Genomic DNA, 17356 nt, shown 5'->3' on the forward strand with positions numbered 1-17356 from the left:
CGTTCTTCAGTGAAGTGACTTTTCTTTAAACGTTCTTCATGAAGTGACTTTTCTTTAAACGTTCTTCATGAAGTGACTTTTCTTTAAACGTTCTTCATGAAGTGACTTTTCTTTTAAACGTTCTTCATGAAGTGACTTTTCTTTAAACGTTCTTCATGAAGTGACTTTTCTTTTAAACGTGAGTAGACTTTTCTTTTATACGTTCTTCAAGTGACTTTTTTTAACGTTCTTCATGAAGTGACTTTTTTTTAAACGTTCTTCATGAAGTGACTTTTCTTTAAACGTTCTTCATGACGTGACTTTTCTTTTAAACGTTCTTCAGTGAAGTGACTTAAACGTTTTTCAGTGAAGATTTTCTTTAAACGTTCTTCAGTGAAGTGACTTTTCTTTAAACGTTCTTCATGAAGTGACTTTTCTTTAAACGTTCTTCATGAAGTGACTTTTCTTTAAACGTTCTTCAGTGAAGACTTTTCTTTTAAACGTTCTTCATGAAGTGACTTTTCTTTTAAACGTTCTTCAGTGAAGTGACTTTTCTTTTAAACGTTCTTCAGTGAAGTGACTTTTCTTTAAACGTTCTTCATGAAGTGACTTTTCTTTAAACGTTCTTCATGAAGTGACTTTTCTTTAAACGTTCTTCATGAAGTGACTTTTCTTTTAAACGTTCTTCATGAAGTGACTTTTCTTTAAACGTTCTTCATGAAGTGACTTTTCTTTTAAACGTGAGTAGACTTTTCTTTTATACGTTCTTCAAGTGACTTTTTTTAACGTTCTTCATGAAGTGACTTTTTTTTAAACGTTCTTCATGAAGTGACTTTTCTTTAAACGTTCTTCATGACGTGACTTTTCTTTTAAACGTTCTTCAGTGAAGTGACTTAAACGTTTTTCAGTGAAGATTTTCTTTAAACGTTCTTCAGTGAAGTGACTTTTCTTTAAACGTTCTTCATGAAGTGACTTTTCTTTAAACGTTCTTCAGTGAAGTGACTTTTCTTTAAACGTTCTTCATGAAGTGACTTTTCTTTAAACGTTCTTCAGTGAAGTGACTTTTTTTTAAACGTTCTTCATGAATTGACTTTTCTTTAAAAATTCTTCATGAAGTGACTTTTCTTTAAACGTTCTTCATGAAGTGACTTTTCTTTAAACGTTCTTCATGAAGTGACTTTTCTTTAAACGTTCTTCATGAAGTGACTTTTCTTTAAACGTTTTCAGTGAAGATTTTCTTTTAAACGTTCTTCAGTGAAGTGACTTTTCTTTAAACGTGAGTTGATTTTCTTTTAAACGTTCTTCAGTGAAGTGACTTTTCTTTTAAACGTGAGTTGATTTTCTTTTAAACGTTCTTCAGTGAAGACTTTTCTTTAACGTTCTGCAGTGAAGTGACTTTTCTTTAAACGTTCTTCATGAAGTGACTTTTCTTTTAAACGTTCTTCATGAAGTGACTTTTCTTTTAAACGTTCTTCATGAAGTGACTTTTCTTTAAGTTCTTCAGTGAAGACTTTTCTTTAAACGTTTTCAGTGAAGATTTTCTTTTAAACGTTCTTCAGTGAAGTGACTTTTCTTTAAACGTTCTTCATGAGTGACTTTTCTTTAAACGTTCTTCATGAAGTGACTTTTCTTTAAACGTTCTTCATGAAGTGACTTTTCTTTAAACGTTCTTCATGAAGTGACTTTTCTTTAAACGTTCTTCATGAAGTGACTTTTTTTTAAACGTTCTTCATGAAGTGACTTTTCTTTAAACGTTCTTCATGACGTGACTTTTCTTTTAAACGTTCTTCAGTGAAGTGACTTAAACGTTTTTCAGTGAAGATTTTCTTTAAACGTTCTTCAGTGAAGTGACTTTTCTTTAAACGTTCTTCATGAAGTGACTTTTCTTTAAACGTTCTTCATGAAGTGACTTTTCCTTAAACGTTCTTCATGAAGTGACTTTTCTTTAAACGTTCTTCATGAAGTGACTTTTCTTTTAAACGTTCATTGAAGACTTTTCTTTAAACGTTCTTCAGTGAAGTGACTTTTCTTTAAACGTTCTTCATGAAGTGACTTTTCTTTAAACGTTCTTCAGTGAAGTGACTTTTTTTTAAACGTTCTTCATGAATTGACTTTTCTTTAAAAATTCTTCATGAAGTGACTTTTCTTTAAACGTTCTTCATGAAGTGACTTTTCTTTAAACGTTCTTCATGAAGTGACTTTTCTTTAAACGTTCTTCATGAAGTGACTTTTCTTTTAAACGTTCTTCATGAAGTGACTTTTCTTTAAACGTTCTTCATGAAGTGACTTTTCTTTAAACGTTCTTCATGAAGTGACTTTTCTTTAAACGTTCTTCATGAATGACTTTTCTTTTAAACGTTCTGCAGTGAAGTGACTTTTCTTTAAACGTTCTTCATTTAGTGACTTTTCTTTAAACGTTCTTCAGTGAAGATTTTCTTTAAACGTTCTTCATTGAAGACTTTTCTTTAAACGTTCTCCATGAAGTGACTTTTCTTTTAAACGTTCTTCAGTGAAGTGACTTTTCTTTAAACGTTCTTCAGTGAAGACTTTTCTTTTAAACGTTCTTCATGAAGTGACTTTTCTTTAAACGTTCTTCAGTGAAGACTTTTCTTTTAAACGTTCTTCATGAAGTGACTTTTCTTTAAACGTTCTTCATGAAGTGACTTTTCTTTAAACGTTCTTCATGAAGTGACTTTTCTTTAAACTTTCTTCATGAAGTGACTTTTCTTTAAACGTTCTTCATGAAGTGACTTTTCTTTTAAACGTGAGTAGACTTTTCTTTTATACGTTCTTCAAGTGACTTTTTTTAACGTTCTTCATGAAGTGACTTTTTTTTAAACGTTCTTCATGAAGTGACTTTTCTTTAAACGTTCTTCATGACGTGACTTTTCTTTTAAACGTTCTTCAGTGAAGTGACTTAAACGTTTTTCAGTGAAGATTTTCTTTAAACGTTCTTCAGTGAAGTGACTTTTCTTTAAACGTTCTTCAGTGAAGATTTTCTTTAAACGTTCTTCAGTGAAGTGACTTTTCTTTAAACGTTCTTCATGAAGTGACTTTTCTTTAAACGTTCTTCATGAAGTGACTTTTCTTTAAACGTTCTTCATGAAGTGACTTTTCTTTTAAACGTTCTTCATGAAGTGACTTTTCTTTAAACGTTCTTCATGAAGTGACTTTTCTTTAAACGTTCTTCAGTGAAGTGACTTTTCTTTAAACGTTCTTCATGAAGTGACTTTTCTTTAAACGTTCTTCATGAAGTGACTTTTCTTTTAAACGTTCATTGAAGACTTTTCTTTAAACGTTCTTCAGTGAAGTGACTTTTCTTTAAACGTTCTTCATGAAGTGACTTTTCTTTAAACGTTCTTCAGTGAAGACTTTTCTTTTAAACGTTCTTCATGAAGTGACTTTTCTTTTAAACGTTCTTCAGTGAAGTGACTTTTCTTTTAAACGTTCTTCATTAAGTGACTTTTCTTTAAACGTTCTTCATGAAGTGACTTTTTTTTAAACGTTCTTCATGAAGTGACTTTTCTTTAAACGTTCTTCATGACGTGACTTTTCTTTTAAACGTTCTTCAGTGAAGTGACTTAAACGTTTTTCAGTGAAGATTTTCTTTAAACGTTCTTCAGTGAAGTGACTTTTCTTTAAACGTTCTTCAGTGAAGATTTTCTTTAAACGTTCTTCAGTGAAGTGACTTTTCTTTAAACGTTCTTCATGAAGTGACTTTTCTTTAAACGTTCTTCATGAAGTGACTTTTCTTTAAACGTTCTTCATGAAGTGACTTTTCTTTTAAACGTTCTTCATGAAGTGACTTTTCTTTAAACGTTCTTCATGAAGTGACTTTTCTTTAAACGTTCTTCAGTGAAGTGACTTTTCTTTAAACGTTCTTCATGAAGTGACTTTTCTTTAAACGTTCTTCATGAAGTGACTTTTCTTTTAAACGTTCATTGAAGACTTTTCTTTAAACGTTCTTCAGTGAAGTGACTTTTCTTTAAACGTTCTTCATGAAGTGACTTTTCTTTAAACGTTCTTCAGTGAAGACTTTTCTTTTAAACGTTCTTCATGAAGTGACTTTTCTTTTAAACGTTCTTCAGTGAAGTGACTTTTCTTTTAAACGTTCTTCAGTGAAGTGACTTTTCTTTAAACGTTCTTCATGAAGTGACTTTTCTTTAAACGTTCTTCATGAAGTGACTTTTCTTTAAACGTTCTTCATGAAGTGACTTTTCTTTTAAACGTTCTTCATGAAGTGACTTTTCTTTAAACGTTCTTCATGAAGTGACTTTTCTTTTAAACGTGAGTAGACTTTTCTTTTATACGTTCTTCAAGTGACTTTTTTTAACGTTCTTCATGAAGTGACTTTTTTTTAAACGTTCTTCATGAAGTGACTTTTCTTTAAACGTTCTTCATGACGTGACTTTTCTTTTAAACGTTCTTCAGTGAAGTGACTTAAACGTTTTTCAGTGAAGATTTTCTTTAAACGTTCTTCAGTGAAGTGACTTTTCTTTAAACGTTCTTCAGTGAAGATTTTCTTTAAACGTTCTTCAGTGAAGTGACTTTTCTTTAAACGTTTTCATGAAGTGACTTTTCTTTAAACGTTCTTCATGAAGTGACTTTTCTTTAAACGTTCTTCATGAAGTGACTTTTCCTTAAACGTTCTTCATGAAGTGACTTTTCTTTAAACGTTCTTCATGAAGTGACTTTTCTTTTAAACGTTCATTGAAGACTTTTCTTTAAACGTTCTTCAGTGAAGTGACTTTTCTTTAAACGTTCTTCATGAAGTGACTTTTCTTTAAACGTTCTTCAGTGAAGTGACTTTTTTTTAAACGTTCTTCATGAATTGACTTTTCTTTAAAAATTCTTCATGAAGTGACTTTTCTTTAAACGTTCTTCATGAAGTGACTTTTCTTTAAACGTTCTTCATGAAGTGACTTTTCTTTAAACGTTCTTCATGAAGTGACTTTTCTTTAAACGTTTTCAGTGAAGATTTTCTTTTAAACGTTCTTCAGTGAAGTGACTTTTCTTTAAACGTGAGTTGATTTTCTTTTAAACGTTCTTCAGTGTAGTGACTTTTCTTTTAAACGTGAGTTGATTTTCTTTTAAACGTTCTTCAGTGAAGACTTTTCTTTAACGTTCTGCAGTGAAGTGACTTTTCTTTAAACGTTCTTCATGAAGTGACTTTTCTTTTAAACGTTCTTCATGAAGTGACTTTTCTTTTAAACGTTCTTCATGAAGTGACTTTTCTTTAAGTTCTTCAGTGAAGACTTTTCTTTAAACGTTTTCAGTGAAGATTTTCTTTTAAACGTTCTTCAGTGAAGTGACTTTTCTTTAAACGTTCTTCAGTGAAGATTTTCTTTAAACGTTCTTCATGAAGTGACTTTTCTTTAAACGTTCTTCATGAAGTGACTTTTCTTTAAGTTCTTCGGTGAAGACTTTTCTTTAAACGTTCTTCAGTGAAGACTTTTCTTTTAAACGTTCTTCATGAAGTGACTTTTCTTTAAACGTTCTTCATGAAGTGACTTTTCTTTAAACGTTCTTCAGTGAAGTGACTTTTCTTTAAACGTTCTTCATGAAGTGACTTTTCTTTAAACGTTCTTCATGAAGTGACTTTTCTTTAAACGTTCTTCATGAAGTGACTTTTCTTTAAACGTTCTTCATGAGTGACTTTTCTTTAAACGTTCTTCATGAAGTGACTTTTCTTTAAACGTTCTTCATGAAGTGACTTTTCTTTAAACGTTCTTCATGAAGTGACTTTTCTTTAAACGTTCTTCATGAAGTGACTTTTCTTTAAACGTTCTTCATGAGTGACTTTTCTTTAAACGTTCTTCATGAAGTGACTTTTCTTTAAACGTTCTTCATGAAGTGACTTTTCTTTAAACGTTCTTCATGAAGTGACTTTTCTTTAAACGTTCTTCATGAAGTGACTTTTTTTTAAACGTTCTTCATGAAGTGACTTTTCTTTAAACGTTCTTCATGACGTGACTTTTCTTTTAAACGTTCTTCAGTGAAGTGACTTAAACGTTTTTCAGTGAAGATTTTCTTTAAACGTTCTTCAGTGAAGTGACTTTTCTTTAAACGTTCTTCATGAAGTGACTTTTCTTTAAACGTTCTTCATGAAGTGACTTTTCCTTAAACGTTCTTCATGAAGTGACTTTTCTTTAAACGTTCTTCATGAAGTGACTTTTCTTTTAAACGTTCATTGAAGACTTTTCTTTAAACGTTCTTCAGTGAAGTGACTTTTCTTTAAACGTTCTTCATGAAGTGACTTTTCTTTAAACGTTCTTCAGTGAAGTGACTTTTTTTTAAACGTTCTTCATGAATTGACTTTTCTTTAAAAATTCTTCATGAAGTGACTTTTCTTTAAACGTTCTTCATGAAGTGACTTTTCTTTAAACGTTCTTCATGAAGTGACTTTTCTTTAAACGTTCTTCATGAAGTGACTTTTCTTTTAAACGTTCTTCATGAAGTGACTTTTCTTTAAACGTTCTTCATGAAGTGACTTTTCTTTAAACGTTCTTCATGAAGTGACTTTTCTTTAAACGTTCTTCATGAATGACTTTTCTTTTAAACGTTCTGCAGTGAAGTGACTTTTCTTTAAACGTTCTTCATTTAGTGACTTTTCTTTAAACGTTCTTCAGTGAAGATTTTCTTTAAACGTTCTTCATTGAAGACTTTTCTTTAAACGTTCTCCATGAAGTGACTTTTCTTTTAAACGTTCTTCAGTGAAGTGACTTTTCTTTAAACGTTCTTCAGTGAAGACTTTTCTTTTAAACGTTCTTCATGAAGTGACTTTTCTTTAAACGTTCTTCAGTGAAGACTTTTCTTTTAAACGTTCTTCATGAAGTGACTTTTCTTTAAACGTTCTTCATGAAGTGACTTTTCTTTAAACGTTCTTCATGAAGTGACTTTTCTTTAAACTTTCTTCATGAAGTGACTTTTCTTTAAACGTTCTTCATGAAGTGACTTTTCTTTTAAACGTGAGTAGACTTTTCTTTTATACGTTCTTCAAGTGACTTTTTTTAACGTTCTTCATGAAGTGACTTTTTTTTAAACGTTCTTCATGAAGTGACTTTTCTTTAAACGTTCTTCATGACGTGACTTTTCTTTTAAACGTTCTTCAGTGAAGTGACTTAAACGTTTTTCAGTGAAGATTTTCTTTAAACGTTCTTCAGTGAAGTGACTTTTCTTTAAACGTTCTTCAGTGAAGATTTTCTTTAAACGTTCTTCAGTGAAGTGACTTTTCTTTAAACGTTCTTCATGAAGTGACTTTTCTTTAAACGTTCTTCATGAAGTGACTTTTCTTTAAACGTTCTTCATGAAGTGACTTTTCTTTTAAACGTTCTTCATGAAGTGACTTTTCTTTAAACGTTCTTCATGAAGTGACTTTTCTTTAAACGTTCTTCAGTGAAGTGACTTTTCTTTAAACGTTCTTCATGAAGTGACTTTTCTTTAAACGTTCTTCATGAAGTGACTTTTCTTTTAAACGTTCATTGAAGACTTTTCTTTAAACGTTCTTCAGTGAAGTGACTTTTCTTTAAACGTTCTTCATGAAGTGACTTTTCTTTAAACGTTCTTCAGTGAAGACTTTTCTTTTAAACGTTCTTCATGAAGTGACTTTTCTTTTAAACGTTCTTCAGTGAAGTGACTTTTCTTTTAAACGTTCTTCAGTGAAGTGACTTTTCTTTAAACGTTCTTCATGAAGTGACTTTTCTTTTAAACGTTCTTCATGAAGTGACTTTTCTTTAAACGTTCTTCATGAAGTGACTTTTCTTTTAAACGTGAGTAGACTTTTCTTTTATACGTTCTTCAAGTGACTTTTTTTAACGTTCTTCATGAAGTGACTTTTTTTTAAACGTTCTTCATGAAGTGACTTTTCTTTAAACGTTCTTCATGACGTGACTTTTCTTTTAAACGTTCTTCAGTGAAGTGACTTAAACGTTTTTCAGTGAAGATTTTCTTTAAACGTTCTTCAGTGAAGTGACTTTTCTTTAAACGTTCTTCAGTGAAGATTTTCTTTAAACGTTCTTCAGTGAAGTGACTTTTCTTTAAACGTTTTCATGAAGTGACTTTTCTTTAAACGTTCTTCATGAAGTGACTTTTCTTTAAACGTTCTTCATGAAGTGACTTTTCCTTAAACGTTCTTCATGAAGTGACTTTTCTTTAAACGTTCTTCATGAAGTGACTTTTCTTGTAAACGTTCATTGAAGACTTTTCTTTAAACGTTCTTCAGTGAAGTGACTTTTCTTTAAACGTTCTTCATGAAGTGACTTTTCTTTAAACGTTCTTCAGTGAAGTGACTTTTTTTTAAACGTTCTTCATGAATTGACTTTTCTTTAAAAATTCTTCATGAAGTGACTTTTCTTTAAACGTTCTTCATGAAGTGACTTTTCTTTAAACGTTCTTCATGAAGTGACTTTTCTTTAAACGTTCTTCATGAAGTGACTTTTCTTTAAACGTTTTCAGTGAAGATTTTCTTTTAAACGTTCTTCAGTGAAGTGACTTTTCTTTAAACGTGAGTTGATTTTCTTTTAAACGTTCTTCAGTGAAGTGACTTTTCTTTTAAACGTGAGTTGATTTTCTTTTAAACGTTCTTCAGTGAAGACTTTTCTTTAACGTTCTGCAGTGAAGTGACTTTTCTTTAAACGTTCTTCATGAAGTGACTTTTCTTTTAAACGTTCTTCATGAAGTGACTTTTCTTTTAAACGTTCTTCATGAAGTGACTTTTCTTTAAGTTCTTCAGTGAAGACTTTTCTTTAAACGTTTTCAGTGAAGATTTTCTTTTAAACGTTCTTCAGTGAAGTGACTTTTCTTTAAACGTTCTTCAGTGAAGATTTTCTTTAAACGTTCTTCATGAAGTGACTTTTCTTTAAACGTTCTTCATGAAGTGACTTTTCTTTAAGTTCTTCGGTGAAGACTTTTCTTTAAACGTTCTTCAGTGAAGATTTTCTTTAAACGTTCTTCATTGAAGACTTTTCTTTAAACGTTCTTCATGAAGTGACTTTTCTTTTAAACGTTCTTCAGTGAAGTGACTTTTCTTTAAACGTTCTTCAGTGAAGACTTTTCTTTTAAACGTTCTTCATGAAGTGACTTTTCTTTAAACGTTCTTCATGAAGTGACTTTTCTTTAAACGTTCTTCAGTGAAGTGACTTTTCTTTAAACGTTCTTCATGAAGTGACTTTTCTTTAAACGTTCTTCATGAAGTGACTTTTCTTTAAACGTTCTTCATGAAGTGACTTTTCTTTAAACGTTCTTCATGAGTGACTTTTCTTTAAACGTTCTTCATGAAGTGACTTTTCTTTAAACGTTCTTCAGTGAAGTGACTTTTCTTTAAACGTTCTTCATGAAGTGACTTTTCTTTAAACGTTCTTCATGAAGTGACTTTTCTTTAAACGTTCTTCATGAGTGACTTTTCTTTAAACGTTCTTCATGAAGTGACTTTTCTTTAAACGTTCTTCATGAAGTGACTTTTCTTTAAACGTTCTTCATGAAGTGACTTTTCTTTAAACGTTCTTCATGAAGTGACTTTTTTTTAAACGTTCTTCATGAAGTGACTTTTCTTTAAACGTTCTTCATGACGTGACTTTTCTTTTAAACGTTCTTCAGTGAAGTGACTTAAACGTTTTTCAGTGAAGATTTTCTTTAAACGTTCTTCAGTGAAGTGACTTTTCTTTACGTTCTTCATGAAGTGACTTTTCCTTAAACGTTCTTCATGAAGTGACTTTTCTTTAAACGTTCTTCATGAAGTGACTTTTCTTTTAAACGTTCATTGAAGACTTTTCTTTAAACGTTCTTCAGTGAAGTGACTTTTCTTTAAACGTTCTTCATGAAGTGACTTTTCTTTAAACGTTCTTCAGTGAAGTGACTTTTTTTTAAACGTTCTTCATGAATTGACTTTTCTTTAAAAATTCTTCATGAAGTGACTTTTCTTTAAACGTTCTTCATGAAGTGACTTTTCTTTAAACGTTCTTCATGAAGTGACTTTTCTTTTAAACGTTCTTCATGAAGTGACTTTTCTTTAAACGTTCTTCATGAAGTGACTTTTCTTTAAACGTTCTTCATGAAGTGACTTTTCTTTAAACGTTCTTCATGAATGACTTTTCTTTTAAACGTTCTGCAGTGAAGTGACTTTTCTTTAAACGTTCTTCATTTAGTGACTTTTCTTTAAACGTTCTTCAGTGAAGATTTTCTTTAAACGTTCTTCATTGAAGACTTTTCTTTAAACGTTCTTCATGAAGTGACTTTTCTTTTAAACGTTCTTCAGTGAAGTGACTTTTCTTTAAACGTTCTTCAGTGAAGACTTTTCTTTTAAACGTTCTTCATGAAGTGACTTTTCTTTAAACGTTCTTCAGTGAAGACTTTTCTTTTAAACGTTCTTCATGAAGTGACTTTTCTTTAAACGTTCTTCATGAAGTGACTTTTCTTTAAACGTTCTTCATGAAGTGACTTTTCTTTAAACGTTCTTCATGAAGTGACTTTTCTTTAAACGTTCTTCATGAAGTGACTTTTCTTTTAAACGTGAGTAGACTTTTCTTTTATACGTTCTTCAAGTGACTTTTTTTAACGTTCTTCATGAAGTGACTTTTTTTTAAACGTTCTTCATGAAGTGACTTTTCTTTAAACGTTCTTCATGACGTGACTTTTCTTTTAAACGTTCTTCAGTGAAGTGACTTAAACGTTTTTCAGTGAAGATTTTCTTTAAACGTTCTTCAGTGAAGTGACTTTTCTTTAAACGTTCTTCAGTGAAGATTTTCTTTAAACGTTCTTCAGTGAAGTGACTTTTCTTTAAACGTTCTTCATGAAGTGACTTTTCTTTAAACGTTCTTCAGTGAAGACTTTTCTTTTAAACGTTCTTCATGAAGTGACTTTTCTTTAAACGTTCTTCATGAAGTGACTTTTCTTTAAACGTTCTTCATGAAGTGACTTTTCTTTAAACGTTCTTCATGAAGTGACTTTTCTTTAAACGTTCTTCATGAAGTGACTTTTCTTTTAAACGTGAGTAGACTTTTCTTTTATACGTTCTTCAAGTGACTTTTTTTAACGTTCTTCATGAAGTGACTTTTTTTTAAACGTTCTTCATGAAGTGACTTTTCTTTAAACGTTCTTCATGACGTGACTTTTCTTTTAAACGTTCTTCAGTGAAGTGACTTAAACGTTTTTCAGTGAAGATTTTCTTTAAACGTTCTTCAGTGAAGTGACTTTTCTTTAAACGTTCTTCAGTGAAGATTTTCTTTAAACGTTCTTCAGTGAAGTGACTTTTCTTTAAACGTTCTTCATGAAGTGACTTTTCTTTAAACGTTCTTCATGAAGTGACTTTTCTTTAAACGTTCTTCATGAAGTGACTTTTCTTTTAAACGTTCTTCATGAAGTGACTTTTCTTTAAACGTTCTTCATGAAGTGACTTTTCTTTTAAACGTTCTTCAGTGAAGGTTTTCTTTAAACGTTCTTCAGTGAAGTGACTTTTCTTTAAACGTTCTTCATGAAGTGACTTTTCTTTAAACGTTCTTCAGTGAAGTGACTTTTCTTTAAACGTTCTTCTGAAGTGACTTTTCTTTAAACGTTTTCAGTGAAGTGACTTAAACGTTTTTCAGTGAAGATTTTCTTTAAACGTTCTTCATGAAGTGACTTTTCTTTAAACGTTCTTCAGTGAAGACTTTTCTTTAAACGTTCTTCATGAAGTGACTTTTCTTTAAACGTTCTCCATGAAGTGACTTTTCTTTAAACGTTCTTCAGTGAAGACTTTTCTTTAAACGTTCTTCAGACTTTTCTTTAAACGTTCTTCATGAAGTGACTTTTCTTTAAACGTTTTCAGTGAAGTGACTTTTCTTTAAACGTTCTTCATGAGGTGACTTTTCTTTTAAACGTTCTTCAGTGAAGATTTTCTTTAAACGTTCTTCAGTGAAGTGACTTTTCTTTAAACGTTCTTCAGTGAAGTGACTTTTCTTTAAACGTTTTTCATGAGGTGACTTTTCTTTAAACGTTCTTAAGTGACTTTTCTTTTAATTTTTCTTCAGTGAAGACTTTTCTTTTAAACGTTCTTCATGAAGTGACTTTTTTTTAAACGTTCTTCATGAAGTGACTTTTCTTTAAACGTTCTTCATGACGTGACTTTTCTTTTACGTTCTTCAGTGAAGTGACTTTTCTTTTAAACGTTCTTCATGAAGTGACTTTTCTTTAAACGTTCTTCATGAAGTGACTTTTCTTTTAAACGTTCTTCAGTGAAGTGACTTTTCTTTTAAACGTTCTTCAGTGAAGTGACTTTTCTTTAAACGTTCTTCATGAAGTGACTTTTCTTTAAACGTTCTTCATGAAGTGACTTTTCTTAAACGTTCTTCATGAAGTGACTTTTCTTTTAAACGTTCTTCAGTGAAGTGACTTTTCTTTAAACGTTCTTCATGAAGTGACTTTTCTTTAAACGTTCTTCATGAAGTGACTTTTCTTTAAACGTTCTTCATGAAGTGACTTTTCTTTAAACGTTCTTCATGAAGTGACTTTTCTTTAAACGTTCTTCATGAAGTGACTTTTCTTTAAACGTTCTTCAGTGAAGTGACTTTTCTTTAAACGTTCTTCATGAAGTGACTTTTCTTTAAACGTTCTTCATGAAGTGACTTTTCTTTTAAACGTTCATTGAAGACTTTTCTTTAAACGTTCTTCAGTGAAGTGACTTTTCTTTAAACGTTCTTCATGAAGTGACTTTTCTTTAAACGTTCTTCAGTGAAGACTTTTCTTTTAAACGTTCTTCATGAAGTGACTTTTCTTTTAAACGTTCTTCAGTGAAGTGACTTTTCTTTTAAACGTTCTTCAGTGAAGTGACTTTTCTTTAAACGTTCTTCATGAAGTGACTTTTCTTTAAACGTTCTTCATGAAGTGACTTTTCTTTTAAACGTTCTTCATGAAGTGACTTTTCTTTAAACGTTCTTCATGAAGTGACTTTTCTTTTAAACGTGAGTAGACTTTTCTTTTATACGTTCTTCAAGTGACTTTTTTTAACGTTCTTCATGAAGTGACTTTTTTTTAAACGTTCTTCATGAAGTGACTTTTCTTTAAACGTTCTTCATGACGTGACTTTTCTTTTAAACGTTCTTCAGTGAAGTGACTTAAACGTTTTTCAGTGAAGATTTTCTTTAAACGTTCTTCAGTGAAGTGACTTTTCTTTAAACGTTCTTCAGTGAAGATTTTCTTTAAACGTTCTTCAGTGAAGTGACTTTTCTTTAAACGTTTTCATGAAGTGACTTTTCTTTAAACGTTCTTCATGAAGTGACTTTTCTTTAAACGTTCTTCATGAAGTGACTTTTCCTTAAACGTTCTTCATGAAGTGACTTTTCTTTAAACGTTCTTCATGAAGTGACTTTTCTTTTAAACGTTCATTGAAGACTTTTCTTTAAACGTTCTTCAGTGAAGTGACTTTTCTTTAAACGTTCTTCATGAAGTGACTTTTCTTTAAACGTTCTTCAGTGAAGTGACTTTTTTTTAAACGTTCTTCATGAATTGACTTTTCTTTAAAAATTCTTCATGAAGTGACTTTTCTTTAAACGTTCTTCATGAAGTGACTTTTCTTTAAACGTTCTTCATGAAGTGACTTTTCTTTAAACGTTCTTCATGAAGTGACTTTTCTTTAAACGTTTTCAGTGAAGATTTTCTTTTAAACGTTCTTCAGTGAAGTGACTTTTCTTTAAACGTGAGTTGATTTTCTTTTAAACGTTCTTCAGTGAAGTGACTTTTCTTTTAAACGTGAGTTGATTTTCTTTTAAACGTTCTTCAGTGAAGACTTTTCTTTAACGTTCTGCAGTGAAGTGACTTTTCTTTAAACGTTCTTCATGAAGTGACTTTTCTTTTAAACGTTCTTCATGAAGTGACTTTTCTTTTAAACGTTCTTCATGAAGTGACTTTTCTTTAAGTTCTTCAGTGAAGACTTTTCTTTAAACGTTTTCAGTGAAGATTTTCTTTTAAACGTTCTTCAGTGAAGTGACTTTTCTTTAAACGTTCTTCAGTGAAGATTTTCTTTAAACGTTCTTCATGAAGTGACTTTTCTTTAAACGTTCTTCATGAAGTGACTTTTCTTTAAGTTCTTCGGTGAAGACTTTTCTTTAAACGTTCTTCAGTGAAGATTTTCTTTAAACGTTCTTCATTGAAGACTTTTCTTTAAACGTTCTTCATGAAGTGACTTTTCTTTTAAACGTTCTTCAGTGAAGTGACTTTTCTTTAAACGTTCTTCAGTGAAGACTTTTCTTTTAAACGTTCTTCATGAAGTGACTTTTCTTTAAACGTTCTTCATGAAGTGACTTTTCTTTAAACGTTCTTCAGTGAAGTGACTTTTCTTTAAACGTTCTTCATGAAGTGACTTTTCTTTAAACGTTCTTCATGAAGTGACTTTTCTTTAAACGTTCTTCATGAAGTGACTTTTCTTTAAACGTTCTTCATGAAGTGACTTTTCTTTTAAACGTTCTTCATGAAGTGACTTTTCTTTTAAACGTTCTTCATGAAGTGACTTTTCTTTAAACGTTCTTCATGAAGTGACTTTTCTTTAAACGTTCTTCATGAAGTGACTTAAACGTTCTTCAGTGAAGATTTTCTTTAAACGTTCTTCATGAAGTGACTTTTCTTTAAACGTTCTTCATGAAGTGACTTTTCTTTAAACGTTCTTCATGAAGTGACTTTTCTTTTAAACGTTCTTCATGAAGTGACTTTTCTTTAAACGTTTTTCATGAGGTGACTTTTCTTTAAACGTTCTTCATGAAGTGACTTTTCTTTAAACGTTTTTCATGAGGTGACTTTTCTTTAAACGTTCTTCAGTGAAGTGACTTTTCTTTTAATTTTTCTTCAGTGAAGACTTTACTTTTAAACGTTCTTCAGTGAAGTGACTTTTCTTTTATACGTTCTTCAAGTGACTTTTTTTAAACGTTCTTCATGAAGTGACTTTTCTTTAAACGTTCTTCATGACGTGACTTTTCTTTTAAACGTTCTTCATGAAGTGACTTTTCTTTTAAACGTTCTTCATGAAGTGACTTTTCTTTTAAACGTGAGTTGATTTTCTTTTAAACGTTCTTCAGTGAAGTGACTTTTCTTTAAACGTTTTTCATGAGGTGACTTTTCTTTAAATGTTCTTAAGTGACTTTTCTTTTAATTTTTCTTCAGTGAAGACTTTTCTTTAAACGTTCTTCAGTGAAGTGACTTTTCTTTAGACGTTCTTCATGAAGTGACTTTGCTTTTAAACGTGAGTTGATTTTCTTTTAAACGTTCTTCAGTGAAGTGACTTTTCTTTTAAACGTGAGTTGATTTTCTTTTAAACGTTCTTCAGTGAAGACTTTTCTTTAACGTTCTGCAGTGAAGTGACTTTTCTTTTAAACGTGAGTAGACTTTTCTTTTATACGTTCTTCAAGTGACTTTTTTTAACGTTCTTCATGAAGTGACTTTTTTTTAAACGTTCTTCATGAAGTGACTTTTCTTTAAACGTTCTTCATGACGTGACTTTTCTTTTAAACGTTCTTCAGTGAAGTGACTTAAACGTTTTTCAGTGAAGATTTTCTTTAAACGTTCTTCAGTGAAGGGACTTTTCTTTAAACGTTCTTCAGTGAAGATTTTCTTTAAACGTTCTTCAGTGAAGTGACTTTTCTTTAAACGTTCTTCATGAAGTGACTTTTCTTTAAACGTTCTTCATGAAGTGACTTTTCTTTAAACGTTCTTCATGAAGTGACTTTTCTTTAAACGTTCTTCATGAAGTGACTTTTTTTTAAACGTTCTTCATGAAGTGACTTTTCTTTAAACGTTCTTCATGACGTGACTTTTCTTTTAAACGTTCTTCAGTGAAGTGACTTAAACGTTTTTCAGTGAAGATTTTCTTTAAACGTTCTTCAGTGAAGTGACTTTTCTTTAAACGTTCTTCAGTGAAGATTTTCTTTAAACGTTCTTCAGTGAAGTGACTTTTCTTTAAACGTTTTCATGAAGTGACTTTTCTTTAAACGTTCTTCATGAAGTGACTTTTCTTTAAACGTTCTTCATGAAGTGACTTTTCCTTAAACGTTCTTCATGAAGTGACTTTTCTTTAAACGTTCTTCATGAAGTGACTTTTCTTTTAAACGTTCATTGAAGACTTTTCTTTAAACGTTCTTCAGTGAAGTGACTTTTCTTTAAACGTTCTTCATGAAGTGACTTTTCTTTAAACGTTCTTCAGTGAAGTGACTTTTTTTTAAACGTTCTTCATGAATTGACTTTTCTTTAAAAATTCTTCATGAAGTGACTTTTCTTTAAACGTTCTTCATGAAGTGACTTTTCTTTAAACGTTCTTCATGAAGTGACTTTTCTTTAAACGTTCTTCATGAAGTGACTTTTCTTTAAACGTTTTCAGTGAAGATTTTCTTTTAAACGTTCTTCAGTGAAGTGACTTTTCTTTAAACGTGAGTTGATTTTCTTTTAAACGTTCTTCAGTGAAGTGACTTTTCTTTTAAACGTGAGTTGATTTTCTTTTAAACGTTCTTCAGTGAAGACTTTTCTTTAACGTTCTGCAGTGAAGTGACTTTTCTTTAAACGTTCTTCATGAAGTGACTTTTCTTTTAAACGTTCTTCATGAAGTGACTTTTCTTTAAGTTCTTCAGTGAAGACTTTTCTTTAAACGTTTTCAGTGAAGATTTTCTTTTAAACGTTCTTCAGTGAAGTGACTTTTCTTTAAACGTTCTTCAGTGAAGATTTTCTTTAAACGTTCTTCATGAAGTGACTTTTCTTTAAACGTTCTTCATGAAGTGACTTTTCTTTAAGTTCTTCGGTGAAGACTTTTCTTTAAACGTTCTTCAGTGAAGATTTTCTTTAAACGTTCTTCATTGAAGACTTTTCTTTAAACGTTCTTCATGAAGTGACTTTTCTTTTAAACGTTCTTCAGTGAAGTGACTTTTCTTTAAACGTTCTTCAGTGAAGACTTTTCTTTTAAACGTTCTTCATGAAGTGACTTTTCTTAAACGTTCTTCATGAAGTGACTTTTCTTTAAACGTTCTTCAGTGAAGTGACTTTTCTTTAAACGTTCTTCATGAAGTGACTTTTCTTTAAACGTTCTTCATGAAGTGACTTTTCTTTAAACGTTCTTCATGAAGTGACTTTTCTTTAAACGTTCTTCATGAGTGACTTTTCTTTAAACGTTCTTCATGAAGTGACTTTTCTTTAAACGTTCTTCATGAAGTGACTTTTCTTTAAACGTTCTTCATGAAGTGACTTTTCTTTTAAACGTGAGTAGACTTTTCTTTTATACGTTCTTCAAGTGACTTTTTTTAACGTTCTTCATGAAGTGACTTTTTTTTAAACGTTCTTCATGAAGTGACTTTTCTTTAAACGTTCTTCATGACGTGACTTTTCTTTTAAACGTTCTTCAGTGAAGTGACTTAAACGTTTTTCAGTGAAGATT

The sequence above is a fragment of the Leuresthes tenuis genome, unplaced genomic scaffold (assembly GCF_036924035.1).
Source record: "Leuresthes tenuis unplaced genomic scaffold, fLeuTen1.0.hap1 SCAF_23, whole genome shotgun sequence".
NCBI lineage: Eukaryota > Metazoa > Chordata > Actinopteri > Atheriniformes > Atherinopsidae > Leuresthes > Leuresthes tenuis.